Source organism: Mesocricetus auratus, unplaced genomic scaffold (genome assembly GCF_017639785.1).
Source record: "Mesocricetus auratus isolate SY011 unplaced genomic scaffold, BCM_Maur_2.0 Super-Scaffold_100015, whole genome shotgun sequence".
Taxonomy (NCBI): Eukaryota; Metazoa; Chordata; class Mammalia; order Rodentia; family Cricetidae; genus Mesocricetus; species Mesocricetus auratus.
Window position 1 is genome coordinate 19,252,616 of NW_024429198.1, and position 21,672 is coordinate 19,274,287.

The following is a 21,672-nucleotide window of genomic DNA, read 5'->3' on the forward strand; positions in this document are numbered from 1 at the left end:
AGTTGAGTGAGAATGTGAAAAGTAACTCCAGGGAATTTGTAAAACTCTACTTAAGTAGGGTCATTAATTCTCACAAAGAGCAATGCGTATTAAAAAGCTGATTCATTGCCTAATACACTGGTAAATACCCATGCCAAGAGCCTGAACATGGAAAGGACATATGGAAGACTAGGACTAGGAAGGATTTGTACACGTCATGTAGTCTCAGCCACAGGTCAGTGCCATCTTACAGACAGGGGAACTACAGCACGCAGGAATAGAGTTCACACAGGCAGTATGTGAGGGATCAAGGACTGGAAGGTTGAGCCATTTGCTGGGGAAAAGCTGGGCGTACATACAGAAAGCAGATGGGGACTCAGGGATCCCTAGAGTCCCACTACAGGACTGCGGTCTTGATTCTATCTGTGCCTCAGATCCACGACAAAGACCATATCTTCAAGCAAAGTGCAAGTCTAATTTTTTTTTCCATATGGGTAACTCAACAATAGAGCTAAGTTGATTTATTATCTGCTGTCTGTGTCCTGTGTCAGTACTGGTGTGGTGAGCACTGAGAGCAGATCAGGGTAAATCAAGATTAAAGGGAAAAAATGATGCTGAGATAAAATGGATGTGGTTCATGAAATACACCAATCTCTGCCACTCTGAGGTATGGTAATCTCCAGGCACCACCCAAAGCAAGTTTTAGAGCTGTTTGTCACTCCAGAAAGTTCTCCTGTGATTCTTACCAATCAACGCCCATCTCTATCTAAGGAGGCAATTACAGTTCCGGAAACCCAGCTACTTCTGGAAGGCAAATGGCAGACAACCACTGAATCTCAAGATCCTTTAGCAGAGCGAAGGATGGGGAATCTGAGTTTGCTTCTTCTCCCAGGAAGCTCCACATTCCTTAAAAACAAGATTGGGTTTTTTTCATGCTCTACCCATAGGGTGTGCGTGTTTCCTTCTTCATCTGTATTTATATAAGAAGATACCCCCAGATCATCTGCATTTATTCATTCACATATTTCATTCATTCAACAAAAACCTGCTATCATCTAACTATGTGCCTAGGACTGTCCAGGTTCTGGTTTTCAGTAAGACCCACAGAGCTACATGCTTTCAGGGCCTGTAGTCTTTGCTGGGGAGACGAATCCGTGCCAGTTATAAGATGCAGGTTTAACAGAGCTCTGTTGGCTGGATCGAGAACCCGATTTGAGCTCAAAGCCATTTCTCACTGCTCACCCCATTATTTATTCACAGCCAAGGCACAGTTCAATACAGCAAGAATATAAAGAGAAACTTCAAGAGGTTTCCCTTTCAGGAATTACTGATCTCTGGCAAAGTGTTTCTCCTTTTAAAAAATTCTGTCTGCTTTCTCCAGGACCTCTGGACATGGAAAACACTCACACGTCCTTTTCATCAAATCCACATTTTCGTACCTTCCCAAGCTGCTTTGGATGGAAGTTGTCAGGCAGCTCTTAGATGAGGAAGCAGCTCTGCCAGGCAAAGGTCAAAGACTGCTTCCCCACAGTATTTCTGGCTCCTCGGTTTGCCGCTGGCAGAGGCTTTCAAAAACTAAGCTACACGCTTTGGCTGTTCTGACAGTCCTTTGAAAACAGACTAGCCCATCCTGAGCTCATGAAATCAGCACCTGCCCTTCCCAGGACACAATCACACACACACACACACACACACACACACACACACACACTCACACTCACACTTAAGGTTAAGGGCTATAGCTTCGACAGGACAAAAGTTTCAGATGTGGCTGGGCACTCGATATCATGGGACAGTACAGACAGTACCTCTTTGACAGAAACTTTCCCATCAGTGTATTAGACACAGCACACGCTCTGATTGCAGGGCGAGTAAACAGGACATAATGGGTTTTCAATAAATGCCGCTGATCTGGGCTCCAGATCTGTTTGGAGAGGTTTGTCACGTAGAGCCTGCTGGGGAATTGAAGACAGACCAGTAAAGGGAGCTGAAGTTCACAAAACAAGAATTGGTGTCTACAGGGGTGGGGTGGTGCCTGACACATTCTCAAACTGCAAAGGTTCGAGACTTCTGACTAGAACACACCAGTGCTGAGTAGCACCTTCCCCTAGAGTCTGCTTGTTTCTCAGAACAGTCTCGGCCTTAAAGGAGGCAACGCTTATGAAGTTTCTGACTCCTGTTCTTATTTTAGTTGGGTGGTGGTGGTGTAAAAATAAGCTTGAAGTTTAGTGTAGTAAAGCATCTAAAATCACTCAGCTAATTGAACTGGAGCCTGGACTCTCCATTGCCAGACCTGGGGCGGGGGGGGGAACACAACAAAACAAGTCTCTCTCTCTCTCTCTCTCTCTCTGTCTGTCTCTGTCTCTGTGTGTGTGTGTGTGTGTGTGTGTGTGTGTGTGTGTTTTCTGGTTTTTTTATTTTGTTTTGGGAGGGTTATTGCTGTTTTTGGAGTTTTTGCTTGCTTGTTTGTTATTTTTTTTCCAGACAGGGTTTCTCTGTGTAGCTCTGTGTGTCCTGAAACTCACTCTGTAGACCAGGCTGGCCTCAAACTCACAGAGATCCACCTGCCTCTGCCTCCCAAGGACTGGGATCAAAGGCATGAGCCACCACCACCTGACTGACCCATATGTTCTTAGCCCACATAGAATACCACCTCACAAAAGACATTTCACATCGAGAATAAAATCAATGTATTTTCTTCTAACAGATCAAAATTCATCTTACTGTGTCTGAATGTCTTCCTGATTTCAATCAGAAACAAATTATCTTATGTGTACAGTGGAACATCTTTTGTCTTAAGTGTCTTTAATGTAGGACACTTGGTGGAACAGATGGCTCAGTGGTTAACAGCACTTGCTACGCTAGCAGAGGACCGGGATTCAGTTCTTAGCACCTACTCACAACAAACAGCTCTAGCCCGGGTATCTGATGATTCTTCGGCCTCTTTGGGCACTCACACTCATGAAGCATATACTCATACAGACATACACATAAGTAAAGTAAGTCTTGGGGGGAAATGTAGAGAGGAGAACAACTGTTAAAAGGAAAGCAGTGCTGCGGACGAAACTGTACTTTACTGTATTTTACGTAAAACTTGCATATGTAGGTGCTGGTAATACATATGACCCTCAGAGATATGCCCTCGGGGACAAGTTGCAGAACAGGCTGTCCTCAGAGTCTCTTGGCCTGGATGTTAGCTCTGAACAACAACAGAAAAAGTTAATAAAAATGATCAACAAAAGGCAGGCACATTGGAAATTATGGCAAGCACATTGTTTCTTGGGTCTGATTCCCTTGATGCGAGGTCTGGGTCCAGGGTCCTGTTGTGTAGCCAATCTGTCAAGGGACTGGCTTCAAGACAGCACATGAGAAAAGCGAGCAGTTTCCACCACACCAGCTCCACAGGCTGGTGTCTCGTCATCGGGGATCTGTCCCCACAGCGGCGAAGGCTGTGATCTCTGCATCTCAGATCTCTGCATTGCTAAGTGGGTTTCTCCCGAGGTCTCTCTCCTTGGCTAGCAGACAGCATCCCCCTGCATATGCTCTGTGTCTCTCACATCCTGCCTCCTTTCCTTGCAGGTTGGATGACACTAACTGCCTCATGAGCTCTCAGAACAGCCACACTTGGGGGGAAACCATGCAGCCTATAATAGAGAATGAGAGAAGTGAAATAGAGAGGAAGAGGAAGGTAGGATGTGGACTCCAGGGAAGACTGACTTCAGCCTTCAGAGCGCGTGTGAAGCGGCTGACTCTATGCCATCCATCATCAAGCCACCTACTGGTAAGGAGACTTAGTCTAAATGTTAGTTCACAGGCTGCCGCCAGTGTGAGGGGGTGGAGGGGGAGTATCTATGAGATATGTTCAGAAAGGAGGGCTCCTATGAGTCAGGAGCCTTTACCAGAGGTTGACACTGGTGTGAGTCACTTTTTAGTGCTTCAACATTTGGGGACACTCGCCCTTACCCAAGGAGGATGTGAGTAAGACACCAATACCATCCCCACCTCCTCAGCTCCTGGGCACACAACGGATGTCACTAGCCTTATGTCTGCATGGGTTAAAGTCATACTTGAAGTATGAACAGAGGACATATGGCCACCAGGAAAGGAGTCATCATGACATTTGCAGGGACGGGGCAGGGGAGGCAGTCCAGACCCCTCATTCCTAACCCAGTGACCCAGGCCTGAATTCCTAACTTCAGTCATCATTAAATCTTTGAGCCCCAGCTAGTCATCAACCTTGAAGTCCATCTTCTTTCCATTCTCATGCCATTGACTTGGTCTGGGGAATCCAGCATTTTTCTCCCTTGCGTAGCTAACGCATTATGTAGTTCCAATCTCGATGCCTCTAGTCTCAAGCTCAACTAAATCTCAATTCACTCTGCTTTGGGAAAAGCAAAGATAAAATCTGTCTTTTGAGTAGTGATTCCTCCAACTCTAACCTCTAATATCTGTTTTACTAAAGTGTGTTCGTGCACACACACATGTGCTCTGAAATGCATGTGATTGAGAGAGACAGAAACAGACAGAGAGAGAGACATAGAGATAGAGACAGATCTTGGATCATTTTAATTTCTGTGACTGCATGATGTCCATAAGGAATGTTCCTTACAGTCTGGACTCAGTGACGGATTCTGACTAGTTAAAACAGCATCCAGTGCACAGTGTGTTCACATCGTGTTCACACAGTGTGCTCACATCAAGGCTACAAGTGGCCGCAGAAGGGCAGTTCGTCTCTATACCAGAAAGTAGAGAACTTGACACTTAGACTGAGAAAAATGGAAAACGCTAGAAGTATCCTGGCCATCAACTAAATTAGTATCATTTTTCCCCTGGCAGTTTTGCAAATGCAGAAACCAGGAGTTCCCATGATCCCAGTGTCAGCCTTAGTCACTGACTTCCAAGGTAAATATTTAAAGTTACATTATTGTTGACCCTAACAGAGCGCATTAACATTAGATAAGGGAAGAAAACTAACAAAATCATTTGAAGAAGTGGTAGGGTTACAACAAAACCCTGTGGTTATACTTGGTTTTAAACTGTGTCAGGGGATGAAGTATCAGCATGGGAGTGCTTGGTCATTTTCACCATTCTCTCTGGCTAGATAAGCACAACCCACAGGAGGAAATTTATATATATGTATATATTTCCCTTGACCCCAGCAGTCTCTGCTCTCCCTGTATCCTGTTCCAACAGCACCCCCTCTAACCAGTCTCTGCTCTCCCTGTATCCTGTTCCAAAAGCACCCCCTCTACACCAGTCCTTGCTCACTCACCCACTGTTGGCCTCTCTGCAGCAAAACCATCCTTAGCCCCCCCCCTACTTTCCCTATTTCCCTTCCTTGCACAGAGCCTTCAGGATAACTTGATTATGATACCTGGAAGAGTCGGTGAGTAACAAAGTCAGTGTGGACTGAGTTTGCAAGCTGGATACCAATCCACTTCCCCCTCTGTCCACACAAAAACAAAAGTGACCTAAAGCAACTTTAAATGCCGGCAATCGGTGCACTTCATATCTGTCCCCAATGTCACTTCTAGACATTTGTTTCTCTGCTTTCAAACCTCACATTCCCCTTCTCTTACCTATGCCTCATTCCTTCCTCTTCCTCCCTTTCTTTTCTTCTCCTCCCTCCTTTCTTTTAATGATTGTTTATTTCATTTTCACACTACATGTATTTGTGTGGATAGGAGGGGCGTGTACTTGAGTGCAGGTCAGAGGGGACATCAGATCCTCCTAGAGCTGAACTTATGACTGTTGTGAGCTACCAGATGTGGGAGCTGGGAACCAAACATTGGCCCCATCCAAGAACAGAAAGTTGTTGGGGAATATTATTTTCAGGTGTGTGACTTTTGTTTATGATGCACTTGTTTAATTCTGTGAAGCTGTGATTCTTTGCCTGTCTAAACACCTGATGGTTCTGAAAAAAGAGCTGAATGGTCAATAGCAAAGCTGGAGCAAGGATAGCCAGGGCTGGCAGGCAGAGTGTATAAAAAGGAGAACCAAAGGAGACGAAGGAACAAGAGGACAAGGGGAGGAGGACATTGGGGGCCAGCCACCCAGCCACCCTGCCACCCAGTCACCCAGATACCAGCCACCTAGTCACCCAGCCACCCAGCCACCAGCCACCCAGCTACCCAGTCACCAGCCACCCAGCCACTAGCTACCCAGCTACCCAGCCACCCAGCCACCCAGTCACACAGCCACTAACCACCAACAACCCAACCACCCAGCCACCCATCACCCAACTACCCAGCTACCTAGCCACCAACCACCCAAACACCCAGCCACCCAGCCACCCAGCCAGCCACAGAATCAAAGTAAGAGACACAGAAGTAAGAAAAGGAAAAAGCACAGAGGCAAAAGGTAGATAGGATAATTTAAGAATAGCTGGCTAGAAACAAGCCAAGCCAAGCCTTGACCGCTATAAGAAAGAATAAGACTCCATGTGTGATTTATTTGAGAGCAGGGTGGTGGGCCCCACAAGAAGACAAAAGAGCAAAACTTCAGCCAACAGACAGTGCTACTGACTGGTAGACCATCTCTCCAGTGTTTCCTTCTTATTTTCTTCCTTCCTAACTTGCTGTTCAGTTCAAGTCCTGTTTTCTTACTGAGTTTTTGGAGTTGTGTAAACATACCTATATAAAAAGCGGACATAACCAGACCCCATTAAAATACAGCTATTCAACCTGAAGACATTCCTCTGCAGAGTTCTGCCGTCTCTCATGCTCACAAACACAGGAGCATGAGCTGTCAATGAAACACTGTTGCCACCTACCTCTCTCTAAATCTCCCCAGTAAATGCGAAAATGGCCTCTGATGTTGGGGAAGCATGAACAAAAGTTCCCAACACAATGTAAAGCAGGACACTGGGCTGACCTTTGGCTTTCAAACCTCAAATATAAAGAACAGAGACAATTGAAGTGTGATTTGTAAAAAGTAAAATACAGACTGATTCAAAAGGGAAAACAAAGGCCAAGTGGTACTAATGTTACATGATTTCTGTGATTTTTAAAATAATTGTGGTTTTAAGAAGAATACACAAGCGAATGAGAGGATGCATAAAACAGTGTCATGTGAGAGGAAGATCAATTAGCCACAGGGACATGAAGCTGAAATGAGATGGAATGAAGTTCATCCAAAGACAAGTTTAATCAGACATTACCAAAAGCTCTCCAAGCATCTCAGGCTAGGCTGACAAAGGAGGTGATAAACACAAGAGACCCAGCAATTAGAGGCTCTATGACAAGACATTATCCTACAACAACAGACAAGCTTGCCCAGATCCCTAACTCCTGTTCTCAGTGGCTATCTCAGGACTCAGTGAACATGAGGATAAGGCCAACCCTCCACTCCAGAGCAAACACAGCTGGTTCCCCAGAAAAAGGAGCCCAGAGCAGTCTATCTCCAAGCTGTGCTCCCCAAGAAGTCAAACCAGGTATGTCAATTATACACCTAGCACTGAATATATTATATATGATCCTTGGAGTGTTGAAGTCAGAAAGGATAAGGCATATTTAAAGAATCAACACAGAACTGGAAAAGCCCATTGGTGGTTCACAATTACTTTTCGGTTTCCTCTACTTCCACAGCTACCTAGAGCGAATTCATTAATAATTCAGAAAAAGTTTAACATCAGAACAGGCCCTGTGGGTCTCTCTTCTTCTCCCGTTGGTTTTAATTTGTAGTTGCTTGCTCAGTGACGGGTGCCTCCTCTGCAAAGAGCACTGGCTTCTCCAAGGTGGAGTTCTTGAAGCCACTTCTGGCCAAGCATCCTCTAGGCACTATGACCAGCTGAGGTATTAGCCCTCTTTGTCCTGTTTCTGGGACCCACCATTCACAACAACACTTGCAGCAAAGAAACAGGAGGCATGCTCCAAAAAAGACTAAGTAGTAAATCCCCAAACAAACTCCCTAACTTACTCAGTGAGCTTCTTAGTTGCAAAAGCTTTGAGAGGCAAAGTGTCTGCCCTCATGTGAATTTGCATTTGAATTCTCACTCAGGAGGCAGGTTCAGCAAACCAATTAACTAATTAAACCAATTAGCGGAATGGGTAATTAACCTTGAAAACAGAAGTGTCAACAAGCACAACAAAGAAGTTACCCTCCCCTGGGAACAGCCTGCTGGTTTTAAGCCTTTCTGGTTTTCTGTCTTAAAGGGGTATACACAGAGAGAAAAGAATCTGGGCATGGGCCTGTGAGTCAAGCAGCCTCATCATGGAGATGGGAATAAACTAAGCCAAGGGTGTTAGTATTCAAATACTAACCTGTCCTTGGGGTTCTGACAGGATACGCCCTCAGCTGCAGCTCCTAAGAGCACCACCTGTACACATTCACTGTATCCCCCCACTTTTTTTTTTTTTTTTGGTTTTTCTAGACAAGGCTGGCCTCCAACTCACAGAAATCCACCTGCCTCTGCCTCCCGAGTAAGTGCTGGGATTAAAGGCATGAGCCACTAATGCCTTGTCTATGTTCTCTTTTTAAAGCGCCCTGCCCACCTCCCATCCTTCTCTCTTTCTTTCTGTCCCTCTGTCTGTCTGTTCCCCCCTCTCTCCCTCTCTCTCTTTTTCCCCTCTTTCCTTTCTCCTCTTTCCTGCTACTCCTATCTCTGGAGGCTGATCTCCCTGCTTCCCTTCCCCCTTTTTATGATCCCTTTCCCTAATTAAAAAAAACAAACAAACAAAAACACAAAACAAAACAAAAACCCTCTGCTTGAACCCTGTCGCATGACATCTTTCTCTCACTTTTCTTAAATTACAACCAAGGGTACCTTTCAAAGTTTATTTTGGGCAAGTAAATGTACAGGAGCTTTGAAGGGCATGCACCTAAACAATGGCCATTTCACAGTTGAATGCATACGTGCCCATTATCCCATAAGTGGAAATAGGTATTTCAAAGTGAGACTCCTACTTGGTGATAGTCAACAACTGGAAATTCAAACAGTTGATTCCAGAGAGAGAGAGAGAGAGAGAGAGAGAGAGAGAGAGAGAGAGAGCACACTGAAAACAGTTATGGGAGGCCATTGTTTGGACTCATCTCCTACTTGGTCCCAGCAGCTGAGGGCCAACCCATACGAGAGTCCCATATTAATTGACATGCTATAAAACTGAATTCTGAAAGAGGTCAGTTTCCAAAGCCAAGAAACTCATAGCAAGTTGTGAAGAAGGGCCTGATTTCCTGAACCTGCCTGACAAGGAAGTCTCTCTGCTTTAATCAATATAAAATAACTAAAATGGGGGCTTGGCTACTTTTTTCTAGATTCTGCTGGCTTCAGCCCTGCCATGTCTGGGAAGGCAACAACCCTCCCTCTTAGGAACACAGCTAGCCTTATAAAAGGAAGTTTTGCCCACTTGTAGGATTGCATGCAAAAGCCAACTGGATTTTTGCACTAAGGCTGCTGTCATTTTATGTTTTGGCAAAAGTACAAAGACATCTTGGAACTTTAGGAATTCTGCACTCTGTGCAATGCTCTGGTGGATAACCCTTCTTGGCCAAAACAAGTTACCACCAAGCCTGATTACTTGAAACACTTTAGTTTTTCCGGCTGCTTCCAAAATGCTACACAGAAAGACAGATAAAAGGCTGGTGGAAGGTTGAGAGGGTAAAGGTGTTCACCGCCAAGACTGAGGACCTGAGTTCAATCTTCACAGTGCACACTGTGGAAAGGAATAATGGATTCCCGCAAGTTGTCCTCTGACCCCCATACACACATCACCCCACACACACACAAACACACACATACACAAAGAAATGTTTGCTTTGAATGAACAATGTAAATGATTTTTAAAAGTCAGAAAAAAATGTCTCAGAAAAAATCAACAGGGCTGAAAATATAACTCTCCAGTAGAGTTCTTGTCTCTCTGGAAATATAGGTCACCAGTAGAGTTCTTGTCCAACAGGTATAAAGCTCATGCTTCAATCCTGAGTACTGCAAAATAAATAATTTGCCAATTGATCTACAATGAGCAATCTGTTAAACAGCAAATAGATAATACAAACAAGACTAAACAGTCCATGGTGGTGGTGGGGCACGCCTTTAATCCCAGCACTCGGGAGGCAGATGCAGGCAGATCTCTGTAAGTTTGCGGCCAGCCTGGTCTGTAAGAGTTAGTTCCAGGACAGGCTCCAAAGATTCAGAGATAAACCCTATCTCAAAAACCCCAAAGGGGGTGGGAGGAGAACTAAATAGTCATTGACTAAGGTAGGTTGAAGTAGAAACTCATTTTAGAAAAAAAAAAAAAAAGCAAAATCTTCAAGGAGAGGCACATAGAAGTCATTCAAGAGAACTGGGAACTAACCATCAGGAGGTTGAAGCATGTAATGTGTACATACAAACATATATGGGAAACCTCATTCTGAATTTTCTTATTCCTCTTTTATCATAGATGCTGCTTTTCACATTGACCTTGGTCGAGATCAACCACTCACCCATGCTAAGTCAGCATTAGATTTGGTTTCCAGTCCTTAAGTAAAAAGATACACGCTGAACAGTAACACCCAGTCAAGCTCACAGGCTCTCTGCTAAGGCAGGGACTTGAAATGCAATGTTACCTAGCTCCAATGTTTGAAGAATCAAATTTCGTCTGCTCAAAATCCACAAGTTCCCACTGCCATGCAAGGGCAGAGAAAGTGCCTGGTACTATTTCAGTTGACCTCTGGGCCTCAACTTACTCATCTGAAGGATGATGAGGTCTTAGAATGAAAAGCTCCAATGGTCCTCTGATGGTTCCCACAGACTGTCTCCTACCAACAGGGGAATCGAATTCTGACAGAAAACACTCCTTCGCTTAGTATTTTGTATCAATTAGCATAATGAGACTTCAGTACGAAAAGCTTTTCTTGGGAAAAAGATAATATTCCCTTGGGTCTAATGGCCAGTCTTATTGAAATTCTAGTCAGGGTTCCTACCAAAACAGAAGAAAAAGGGGAGGAGGAGGAGGGAAGGAGAGAGGGAGGGAGGGTGGGATGGAGGAAGGGAAATCGAGCTCCTCATTCCAGACTGGGGGCTGAATCTAAGAAAGTCAGACCCCCAGCATCTTCGGGGTATCTAGGGTTACAGTTGATGGTCAATTCAAGAGTAAGGAATGTGGCATTGCAGCTTCCATCCCAGTGCACCCTAGTCTCCTGCTCCACCCACGGTACTAGGTAAACCAGGACCCATTTCTGGGCCACCTGCCTGTGCTTGGTGTTTACCGCTGGGCTTCCATCCAGGAGGTGGGAGCCAACACACCCCAGCATCCTAGTCTCCTGCTCCACCCACATGACTAAGTCTATCAGGGCCTGTCTCCAGGCCACACTCCTGTGCCAGGGGTCTAACACTTGGGCTCCTATCTATCCCAATGGGATCCAAAGCACCCAGAATCCAAGTCCATTTCTTCACCCACAAGACCAGGAAGTGGAGAGCTACCAGAACAGTGGACTTGCCTACACCCACCAGAAGGGAACCCTGGTTCTGCACCCACCACGAGAGGAAGAGGTACCTTCTGAAACCCACTGCAAGAACAGATGGGAAGGAGACAATATAAGAACACAAGGAGCAACAGAAAAACCAATATGACACTGCCAGAGTCCAGAGACCCTACACCAGCAAGACTTGAACACCCCAACACAAATGAAACAGAAGAGAATGACATTAAAAACAACTTATTGAAAATGATAGAGACCCTCAAAGAGGATGTGAGAAAATCATTTAAAGAGATAGAAGAAAAAACAATACAAAAATATGAGAAAGCAAAAAATTCAAGAAACAATTCAAACAGTGCAAGGGCTGAATCTGAAATAGAAACAATAAAAAAAAAAAACAGTGTGAAGGAATGCTGGAAATAGAAAAGCTGGGAAAATGGTCAGGTACTACAGATGCAAGGCTGAGAAAGAAATCAGAGAAACATCACCCTTTACAATGGCCACGAATAACATAAAATACCCTAGGGTAATGCTAACCAAACAAGTGAAAGACCTGTATCTCAAGAACTTTGAATCTTTAAAGAAAGAAATTAAAGAAGACACCAGAAAATGGAAAGAACTCCCATGCTCTTGGATAGGTAGGATCAATGTAGTAAAAATGGCAATCCTGCCAAAAGCAATCTACAGACTCAATGCAATCCCCATCAAAATCCCAGCACAATTCTTCACAGACCTTGAAAGAACAATTCTCAATTTTATATGAAAAAACAAAAAAATCCAGGAGAGCCAAGACAACCTTGCTCAACAAAGAAATATCTGGAGGCATCACCATCCCTGACTTCATGCTCTATTTTATAGAGATATAGTCCTGAAAACAGCTTGGTATTGGCACAAAAATAGACAGGTAGACCAATGGAATCGAATTGAACACCCTGAGATTAATCCAGAAACATATGAACACCTGATTTCTGACAAGCTAAAATTATACAATGAAAAAAATATAGCATCTTCAACAAATGGTGCTGGCATAACTGGATACTGGCATGTAGAAGACGGCAGATAGATCCATGTCTATCGACATGCACAAAACTTAAGTCCAAATGGATCAAAGACCTCAACATAAATCCAGCTACACGGAACCTGTTAGAAGAGAAATTGGGAGGTACCCTTGAACGAATTGGTACAGGAGACTGCTTCCTGAACATAACAAGTAGCACAAACATGGAGATCGACAATTAATAAATGAGACCTCCTGAAACTGAGTAGCTTCTATAAGGCAAAGGACGCAGTCAGCAAGACAGAAAGGCAGTCCACAGAATGGGAAAATATATTCACTAACCCCACATCTGACAGAGGGTTGATCTCCAAAATTTACAAAGAACTCAAGAAGCAAGTCTCCAAAACACCAAAGGATCCAATTAAAAAGTGGAGGACTGAATTAAATAGAGAATTCTCAATAGAGGAGTCTAAAATGGCTGAGAGACACTTAAGAAAGTGTTCAATATCCTTAGCCATTAGGGGAATGCAAATCAAAACAACCCTGAGATATCATCTTACTCCTGTCAGAATGGCTAAAATCAAAAGCACCAATGACAGCTTATGCTCGAGAGGATGTGGAGAAAGGGGAACACTCCTCCACTGCTGATGGGAGTGCAAGCTTGTACAGCTACTTTGGAAATCAGTATGGAGATTCCTCAGGAAAATGGGACTCAGTCTACCATAAGACCCAGCAATTCCACTCTTAGGCATATACCCAAAAGATGCCCATTCATACAACAGGGATGTCTGTTCCATTGTGTTCATAGCAGCATTATTTGTAATAGCTAGATCCTGGAAGCAACCTAGATGTCCCACAACTAAAGAGTGGATAGAGAAAATGTGGTACACTTACACAATGGAGTACTACTCAGCGGAACAAAATAATGGAATCTTGAAATTTGCAGGCAAATGGACGGCACTAGAAGAAACCATCCTGAGTGAGGTAACGCAGTCACAAAAAGACAAACATGGTATGTACTCACTCATATATGGATTTTAGATGTGGATCAGGGGAGTGTCAGCCTACAATCCCAGTGCCAATGAGTCTGGAAAACAGGGAGGTTCCCAAGAGATATGCATGATACCCCAGCCAAGTGGAATGAGGCAAGATCTCCTGAGCATATTGGGAACAAGGGGAGAGGGGAGAGGGAACCAGGAAAAAGAGAGGGGGATAAAGGATAGGAGCAAAGACATGGGGAGCAGGAAGACTGAGTAGATCAGTGTTTACTATGGCATATGAATGAACTTTGGGAGCCCATTCCACATGGAGGGATGCTCTCTCAGCCTGGACACATGGGGAAGGGCCTAGGTCCTGCCCTGGATGAAATGACAGAGTCTGGAGGTCCCCCCAAGGAGGGCCTCACTCTCCCTGGGGAATGATGTGGGGATTGGGGAGGGGCTGAGGGGCTGGTGGAGGGACAACTGAGGAGGGGTGGGAGAGGGAGCTGGGATTGACATGTGAAGCCTGCATGTTTCTAATTTAAATAAAAACTTATATTGAGGGAAAAAAGGGTAAGGACTGTGAAGTTGTTTTTCAAAATCCTCCTAGACCATGGAAACTGAGACTTAATTTTCTTTAAATTGTGTAATGCAAAGTGACAAACTTCTAGATAAACCTGTGTCGACCATACTAATGGAGAAACTAAACTTCTAGAAAGAGGTACAGATCATCTTGGTGAGACCATAAACAACCAAATGGGGACCGGTGCCCACTTCACGCACCTCTGTTCCCCAAGCCTGGCTGTCTGCATAGGCCCAGCCTGACATGTCTAGTGGCTGCACCAATCACATGCAAGATTTCTTCCTATGTGTCCACCCAATTCCAATGACATCTATGTAATATCAGGATGTAATATCCCTACAACTCATGTTGTCAATAATTGTGAGGTCAGATACACCTTTACCATTAAATACAAGATATAAACATTCAATATCAAAGACAACAATGTCGATATTAAACATAAGATATTAGTGTTAAATTTTTAATTTCCCAATCGCATTACATAAATTCAGAGGCAATCTGCACAGAGGTGAAAAGTGAATCTAAGAAAATTAGTTTTCAAATGTATAAAACCTATTCATTTCCATTGGTGAGATACATGTCTCAGCTATGAAAGCCTAACAACGTGAGTTCCATCCCCAAAAGTGAAGTGCAGTAGGGCAACCATCTGTAATCCCAGTGTCCTCCGAGAAATGGAAATGGAGATCAGACACCGGAGACCCAGCCAGAAGCTAACCTGGGGTACCAACTGTAGCAGCAGGAACAAGAGATGCACAGCCTCAGCAAGGTAGAAGACAAGAACTGACCCCCACCCCTGCCAAAGCTGTTTTGGGGCATCCACGTGCACATGGTGGCATATTTCATTCACATCAAATATGCATACCTATATCCATACATAATACATACATACAGAAAATGAGACACACATAACTGTCTCTGTACATTTAAATGTAATTTTTCATACTTATATTAGTTTCTTAAACAAAGACTTCTCTGACACAAGTGTTCACCCATGTTTAGGAAGTATAGAAAGAACTAGAATGAAGAAGCCACCCATCGTTGCCACCTTTAGAGATATTGTATGACGCATCATGTAATGATACTTACTTAGATAGTTAGTACATGCCTTACCAATAGTCCTTCAAGAATACTGATTTTTTTATGTTCTATGAATTGCTTCTTTTAAGCCATAAGTGACTAGAATACAGAAAATGCTATTATGTATACTTTTTTTGAAAAGCGCTTATAAGAGAAGAGGCAAATTAATTTTCAGGGTATTGAGCACTCAAGACATCAACTCCAGACATAGTCTTGACATTAGGTACTTGCTGACAGAAAAGTAAATGGCAGTGGTATCTCTAAAGATATCACTTAGTTTGTATCTTACAAAAAGGCCAAGTGATTTGTTTGTGAAGATCATTAGAAAAAACATAGAAACAAAGCAAGAAATGAGATGTTTGAAGCTGATTGTCAGTGAGGAATCACTAGGCCGAGCTCTCTTTTTCAAAATTGTGGCAATGCAGAGAGCAAACAGCTTCATCAGGAAAGCCAAGAAGCTTGGGGAAATTCCCAGAACTCCTCGGTATTAATACTGAGCTAGCCAGAGGAGGAAGCAGACTTCCTTCCTGCCTGTCCCCGCAACAGCCTTAACCTTTGTCCTTTGTTCTTCAGAGACAATTGCTGGCCTCCCTTCCTTTAACCCAGTCACCCTGTTACATCACAACACAAGGCTGAAAGCTAATAGAATGGAAGGTATCTTCTCCATCATATGGATTGCCAGTCCATATACTAGCATGCTAGCATTCAGGTATCATCATTCTTGCCAGATGGGCAAGAACTGAGATTTACTTATCCCCTTCCCACAAAACAAACCCCAATGGATTTCTGGCTAAAAATAATGGTTATAGAAATTTCCTTTTAGATGCTAGAGACAGAGAAAAGATTAAGATTAAAGAGCATATGTTGGGACTGGAGAGAAAGCTCAGTGCTTGCAAGCCTAAGGACCTGAGTTCATCCCCGGCACTCAAGTAAAAAACTATTATTGGTAGCACACACTTATAATTCCTGTACTAAGAAGGAAGAGGTGGGCAGATCTCTGGAGCTCCTTGGCTGGCCAGCTTAGCCAAGACCCAGACCCGAGTGAGAGACCCTGTCCCCAAAAACCAAGGTGGATAGCTCCTGAGGAACAACGCTGACTTCCACATGTATAGTTATACATGTGCAATGTGCATGCACACCCATACATATATGTACACAAAAGTGGGCACACACAAAGAATATATCAAGATATTACAATATGTGATGGAGCCATTGTAGTTTAGAATGCACAAGTTTTGTTTTTTTTTCTTCTTTTTTATCCTGCATTATGTAAAGCCTCTTCCTGAATGCTGGTTTCCTGTTGTCAAAGAACCGTAAGATGAAAGCTGTCTGCAGTGTCAGCGTGTATTTAAACATTCATGATTGTGATTCCTATGATAAAACACACACACATAAGTGTTAGAGTATCTTGTACCTTAAGTTTGTCCCCAAGTAGCAATATATTTCTAGAAAGTCTTTCAGGAGGGATCTAACATCTACAAAAGACACATTGCATATGCTGATGGAAGTTAAACAGTTTACTTGAAAATCCCTCTCTTGATTCATAGGACTTAGGAACTACCGTAAGTAAAAACACTGGTAAAAAAAAAAAGCTTGAAATAATGTCTCCTCCTTGTAATTGCCTTTAAATGGGTCATTTCATTTCTGAATACGAGACTCAGAGCACACCTTCTGTTCAGGAAAGAACATATGTAAGTGGTTAGACACTGCAGGAATCTCCGTGGGGTATTAAGTCTGCCGTGTGATGGATTTACGGTAGCTACTCACCTGTGTGACCATTCTTGCTTCTGAGGGACTATTTTCCTGAACTCATCAACTAAATAAATACAGTCTGTGCATCTAGAACAGAATGAAATATAGCACTGGTGAATACAACATTCCCAAGGAACACGGGGCCCCCAGCAGAGCTACTTATAAGAGAAATGTTCATTTGGCTTCTTTCTCCTTAATTTAAAAAAAAAGCATTCTGGACTGAGAATGTAGCTCAGGATAGACCATGTTTAGCAAGAGCAGCAAGCCATGGCTTCAACATCTAGAACTGAAGGAATAAAAAAAAAAATTCTACCCTGCTAATTTACTGAGAGAAAATTTTTAGCCAAAATATAAGCTTCCTAAGAAAGCTACCAATGCCATCTCACAATTGAAACAACATACAATATGCATAAACAGCTTTATTCTATAACATGTATCACAACCCTTGATGTGAGTTATTTCACATAAATTATAATTGTTTCTCCTTGGACAGGACATTAAAATTCTTTCCTAAATAGTAAGCAAAAATGATCTCCTACAGCCTTCAAAGTATTAACTCTAAAAACGTGAGATTTTCTGAACCTGATGCGTTGCAGAAGCGCACTAAGATGTGTGAAGCTCTTCCACGCCATTCTGAGGCCCTCCAGTCATTAACGGTAAGCCAAATGAAATTGCAAAGAGGCTGGCTGTAGCATGAACCCACCGTGGGGGCAGTTGGCGCTTGCTGCCCTTTCGTCTTTTTTTTTTTTTTTTTTTTTTTTTTTTTTGAGGGTTTCTCTGTATTGCTTTGGAGGTTGTCCTGGAACTCTGGAACTCGCTCTGTAGACAGGGCTGGTCTGGAACTCACAGAGATCCACCTCCCTCTGCCTCCCGAGGGCTGGGATTACAGGTGTGAGCCACCACAGCCCGGTTCCCTTTTGTCCTTTAACTTAAGTGGGGTGCTGGTTTGTTGTAAGTAATACTGCATCGATGTTGGCAGGCGTCACTGGTTTAAAGATCAATCCATTTAAAAGGAAAAGTGGAAGACTTGGAAATGTCTCCAGAGGCACAAGCGAGGGCCACGCCACAATGGTGAGCATAGCCTTCCCACCTTCTCAGGCCCTCCTCCCCTTCTCCAATCTCTTCTCTGTCCTCTCCCCTCCTCTCCTCTCTCTCCCTCCACTCCCTGCTCCCCCACTTGCCTGATTTCTGAGTGGTTTCCTCCAACTCTGCATACACCTCGGTCCCACCAGCTGTGTGCCAGATAGAGCATCCACAGAACATGGGGGCATCTTCCGGGGACAAGCTGTGTGCCAGATAGAGCATCCACAGAGCATGGGGGCATCTTCCGGGGACAAGCTGTGTACCAGATAGAGCATCCACAGAGCATGGGGGCATCTTCCGGGGACAAGCTGGCTTTGACTGCTGGGATGGCTCAAGTCTGGCAGACAGGAGAATGTAAACATGTCTGGAACTCAGCTCCTGAATGCAATGACATGTGGATTTTCCCAGTACTTCTCTCCCCCTCGACTCATGGGAAGATCACTGTTGTTTTGTGGAACAGAGAGACTGGTTACCAATGTCTGACAGCTCACAGTCACACATAACTCCAGCTCTGGGAGCTCCGGAGCCCTCTTATGGCCTTTGCTGGTACCTTCTGTCAAAGGCACACACGCATACACGTAACTAATGTTTTTATTTAGCAGTAAATAGGGACTGGAAAGATAGCTCAATGGTTAAGAGTGCTTGCTGTTCTTTCAGAGTTCCCGGTGGGTACACTGTGGTTCTCAGCCACCCGTAACTAGGGTTTCAGGTGATCCAGCACCATCTTCTAACCTCTGTGGGCACCAGGCACACATATAGCACACGTACTTACATGGAGTCTAAACACTCATATACCTAAAAATACTTTTTAATACATATTTTTTAAAAGATGAAAATGGTTTGAAACCAATATTCAAAAAACTCTCCCTTACATGGTTTTAAATTTACCATTTGGAGTTATATTATTTTGTAAGGGAGCCACATCATACTTTCAGCAGCCTTGGTGGCCTCATGCTTACCGTGCCCCAAAATTGCATAACCTTCTTTTGTGCTGAACTTAATCTCATACTATTTTGCTTATTGTGGTCCCTAAACATCCGAGAGCTAGTGTTAATGCTGCCAGTGAGAAGCCCATGTTGAGTGACTGACCCGGCGGTGAACTAACAGTGATGAAAAGTGATAAAGATGAAACTCAGCGGTGGCTGTTGCTACTTAGTCAGGCACGCCCCTTTCCACCATAGCTATGATCTTGAAGAGCAGGAACCATGTGATGGAAGCTGTCAATGAGTCTGATTCACCGAAGACAATGAAGCTAACAGAAGCGTCTGTGTTAGCTGCAGAGAAGTTTCTAACTACCTGGACTGAAAAGCAGACACTGTGGTGGTCACACGATGATGAAAATCTGTAACGACGTGTTTCTCAGAACATCTCTCCCAGCTGATAAGCGTCACATGGCTTCGAAGGAGGAACAGGATTCAGTGAGCCATATAGGAGCACTGAGAACACTGAACACAGTCAAGAAACAAAGCTGAGGGGTCAACTTCAGCCTCTAAAACTCCGGGTTACACAACCCCATTCTTCTATAAAATACCGTAAGATATTTCGTTTTAGCAACAGAGTATGCACTAATACAGGTCTTCTTGCAACCCCAAAACAATGGTACAGAGTAAGAGGGAAACACCAGAAATAGGAAATTAAATAGCATTTTCATTAAAATCCCAGAGCTAGCACATCTGGACACACATGTATTTCAGAGTTGAGTGACCTTGGGCCAGTCATTTTCACCTACAAGGTCACAGTTCTCTTCCCTGTAACAAGCAGCAACAGAACTAGCAAGTGACTATCAGTCTCCCGTTCCTGCTGCTTCTCCTTCTCTTCCTCCTCCTCCTCCCCCTCCTTCTCTCCTCCTCCCCCTCCTCCTCCTCCCCCTCCTCCTCCTCCTCCTTTTTTCAAATTTCCATGTGTCACTGGCTGGGTAAGGTAAGACCCAGGAATGATGGGGGTCCCCGTGCTGGGTCAACAGGCAGGAGTTACTAATGAGAGCTGTGAACACAGCAGGAGCCCTGTGAAAGCAGATAATTTCTTCCAGTTGTTTGATCAGAGTTAAATTTATAGACCCTGGGGTAAAAGAAAAGGTAAAACAGATGAATAGAACTTTCTAAAACAAACAAGGAAAGGAAACAAGGGCTTGGAGACTCGAATGCAGACAATAAGCTCAGATGTGTTGCCAGCAATAAATCCCAAGGACAGGGTGGGGGGAGCCTCAGTGTCCAGCTGTTTAGGAAGCTGGGTTTGGCGCACAGAGAGAGCATTGGTGAGCGGAGATATATCTGCACTGAACTTTCTGATTGACTCCTCAGACAGGTTGGTGACCAGGTTGCAGAGACTGAAGCACAAATGCATTTCAAGAAGTTTTTTCTTCAACCTAGAGAGTAAGCAGTGTGCTCACTCCATCACTGGGCAGGAAAGAGCAAGAGTTCTTGAACAGCAGGGCAAGCTGCCTAGACCCTTGGATGCCTTTGAGCCAGACTTCCAAGGTCATGGCCACTCTGCAAGGGCAATTATGCCATGTGAAGGTTGTCTGAAGCAAAGGAAACTAAGAAGTGAGTGTCTCAGCCACACTAGCCGTATCTGACTCACTAGTCAGCTGTGGCTAGCAGCTGCCAGTTGGGTCAGCACAGAAACAGAATTTCTCCACTGTTGAAAGGCCCCCTGGGCAGTTCTGCCTGCTGGGTATTTTCCTTGAATGGTGAGTAGCACTGTGACTCTCTCAGTATAGAGACACCGGATCTGTGGAAAAGGCTCCCTGAGAGCTGTGCAAATATGAGGACCTGACCTTGGACCCCGAGACCCATGTAAAAAGTCAGCTGTGGCCATGTGTATGCCTGTAACCCCCAACCTGGAGGGCTGATGGCAACAGGGGGGTTGCCAAGGTTTGCTGGACAGCAATCTATCTTAAAAATGGCAAGCCTCCCCAGGTTTAATGAGATACCTTCCCTGTGCATGTGCAAACCTGCACACACACACACACACACACTTTTTTTTTAAAGAAAGGGATCATACTCTGGCCCTCTGCTGTGTGGTTTACCTGTCAATCACACCGAGGGTTTCCTGTCCACTCTTCTTCCCTCTTCCACTGCCCTCCACCTCCCATGAGCTACAGCAGTCATTTTCCCAGCTGCAGCAGTGCATGGCAGTTACCACCAGGCTCATATTTCAGGTGTGTTTTCCTTTCAAAATAGGAGACTCCTCCAGGTTGTGACTCTCCATCCGCTGTCACTGCCTGCCTACCAGGTTTGAAATACTAAACCCCAGGAATTTCCCCAGGAAGGGAGTCATCAGAGGAGGTGGGGTTCAAAGGAGGTGGGAGATCCATCTGAGGTTTATGTTGGCTCTCAGATGAGTCAGTAACCGTGCTTGGGTGCCCTCTTTGATGACAGGACAATTAGCATTCCGGGTGGCGTTCAGAGCGCAGTGTGCTCAGGTGTTGCTTGTAGCCCACATCAGTGTACTATGCATACTGACAAGCAAATGCCTAACAAGTGTTGTCAGAAAGAGAGAGAGAGGGAGGGAGGGAGGGAGGGAGACACACACACACACACACACACAGAGAGAGAGAGAGAGAGAGAGAGAGAGAGAGAGAGAGAGAGAGAGAGAGAGAGAGTCGCATGTCTCTAATTCTCTGTAAGCATCATCATGGCCACAAAGGGTGCTGGGAGCATCTTTATGCAAAATGCAACCAATCTGAGAGTGAAGGCAATAGAAAGAAAGGCTTTTCACTACCTGGCCCTCCTCTTCAACCTGGGAAACTGCAGTGGAGCAGTGTGCTTGAGCTAAACCATCATATGGGCACATAGTTCTCACAATACTCTGCCAAAAAGGGG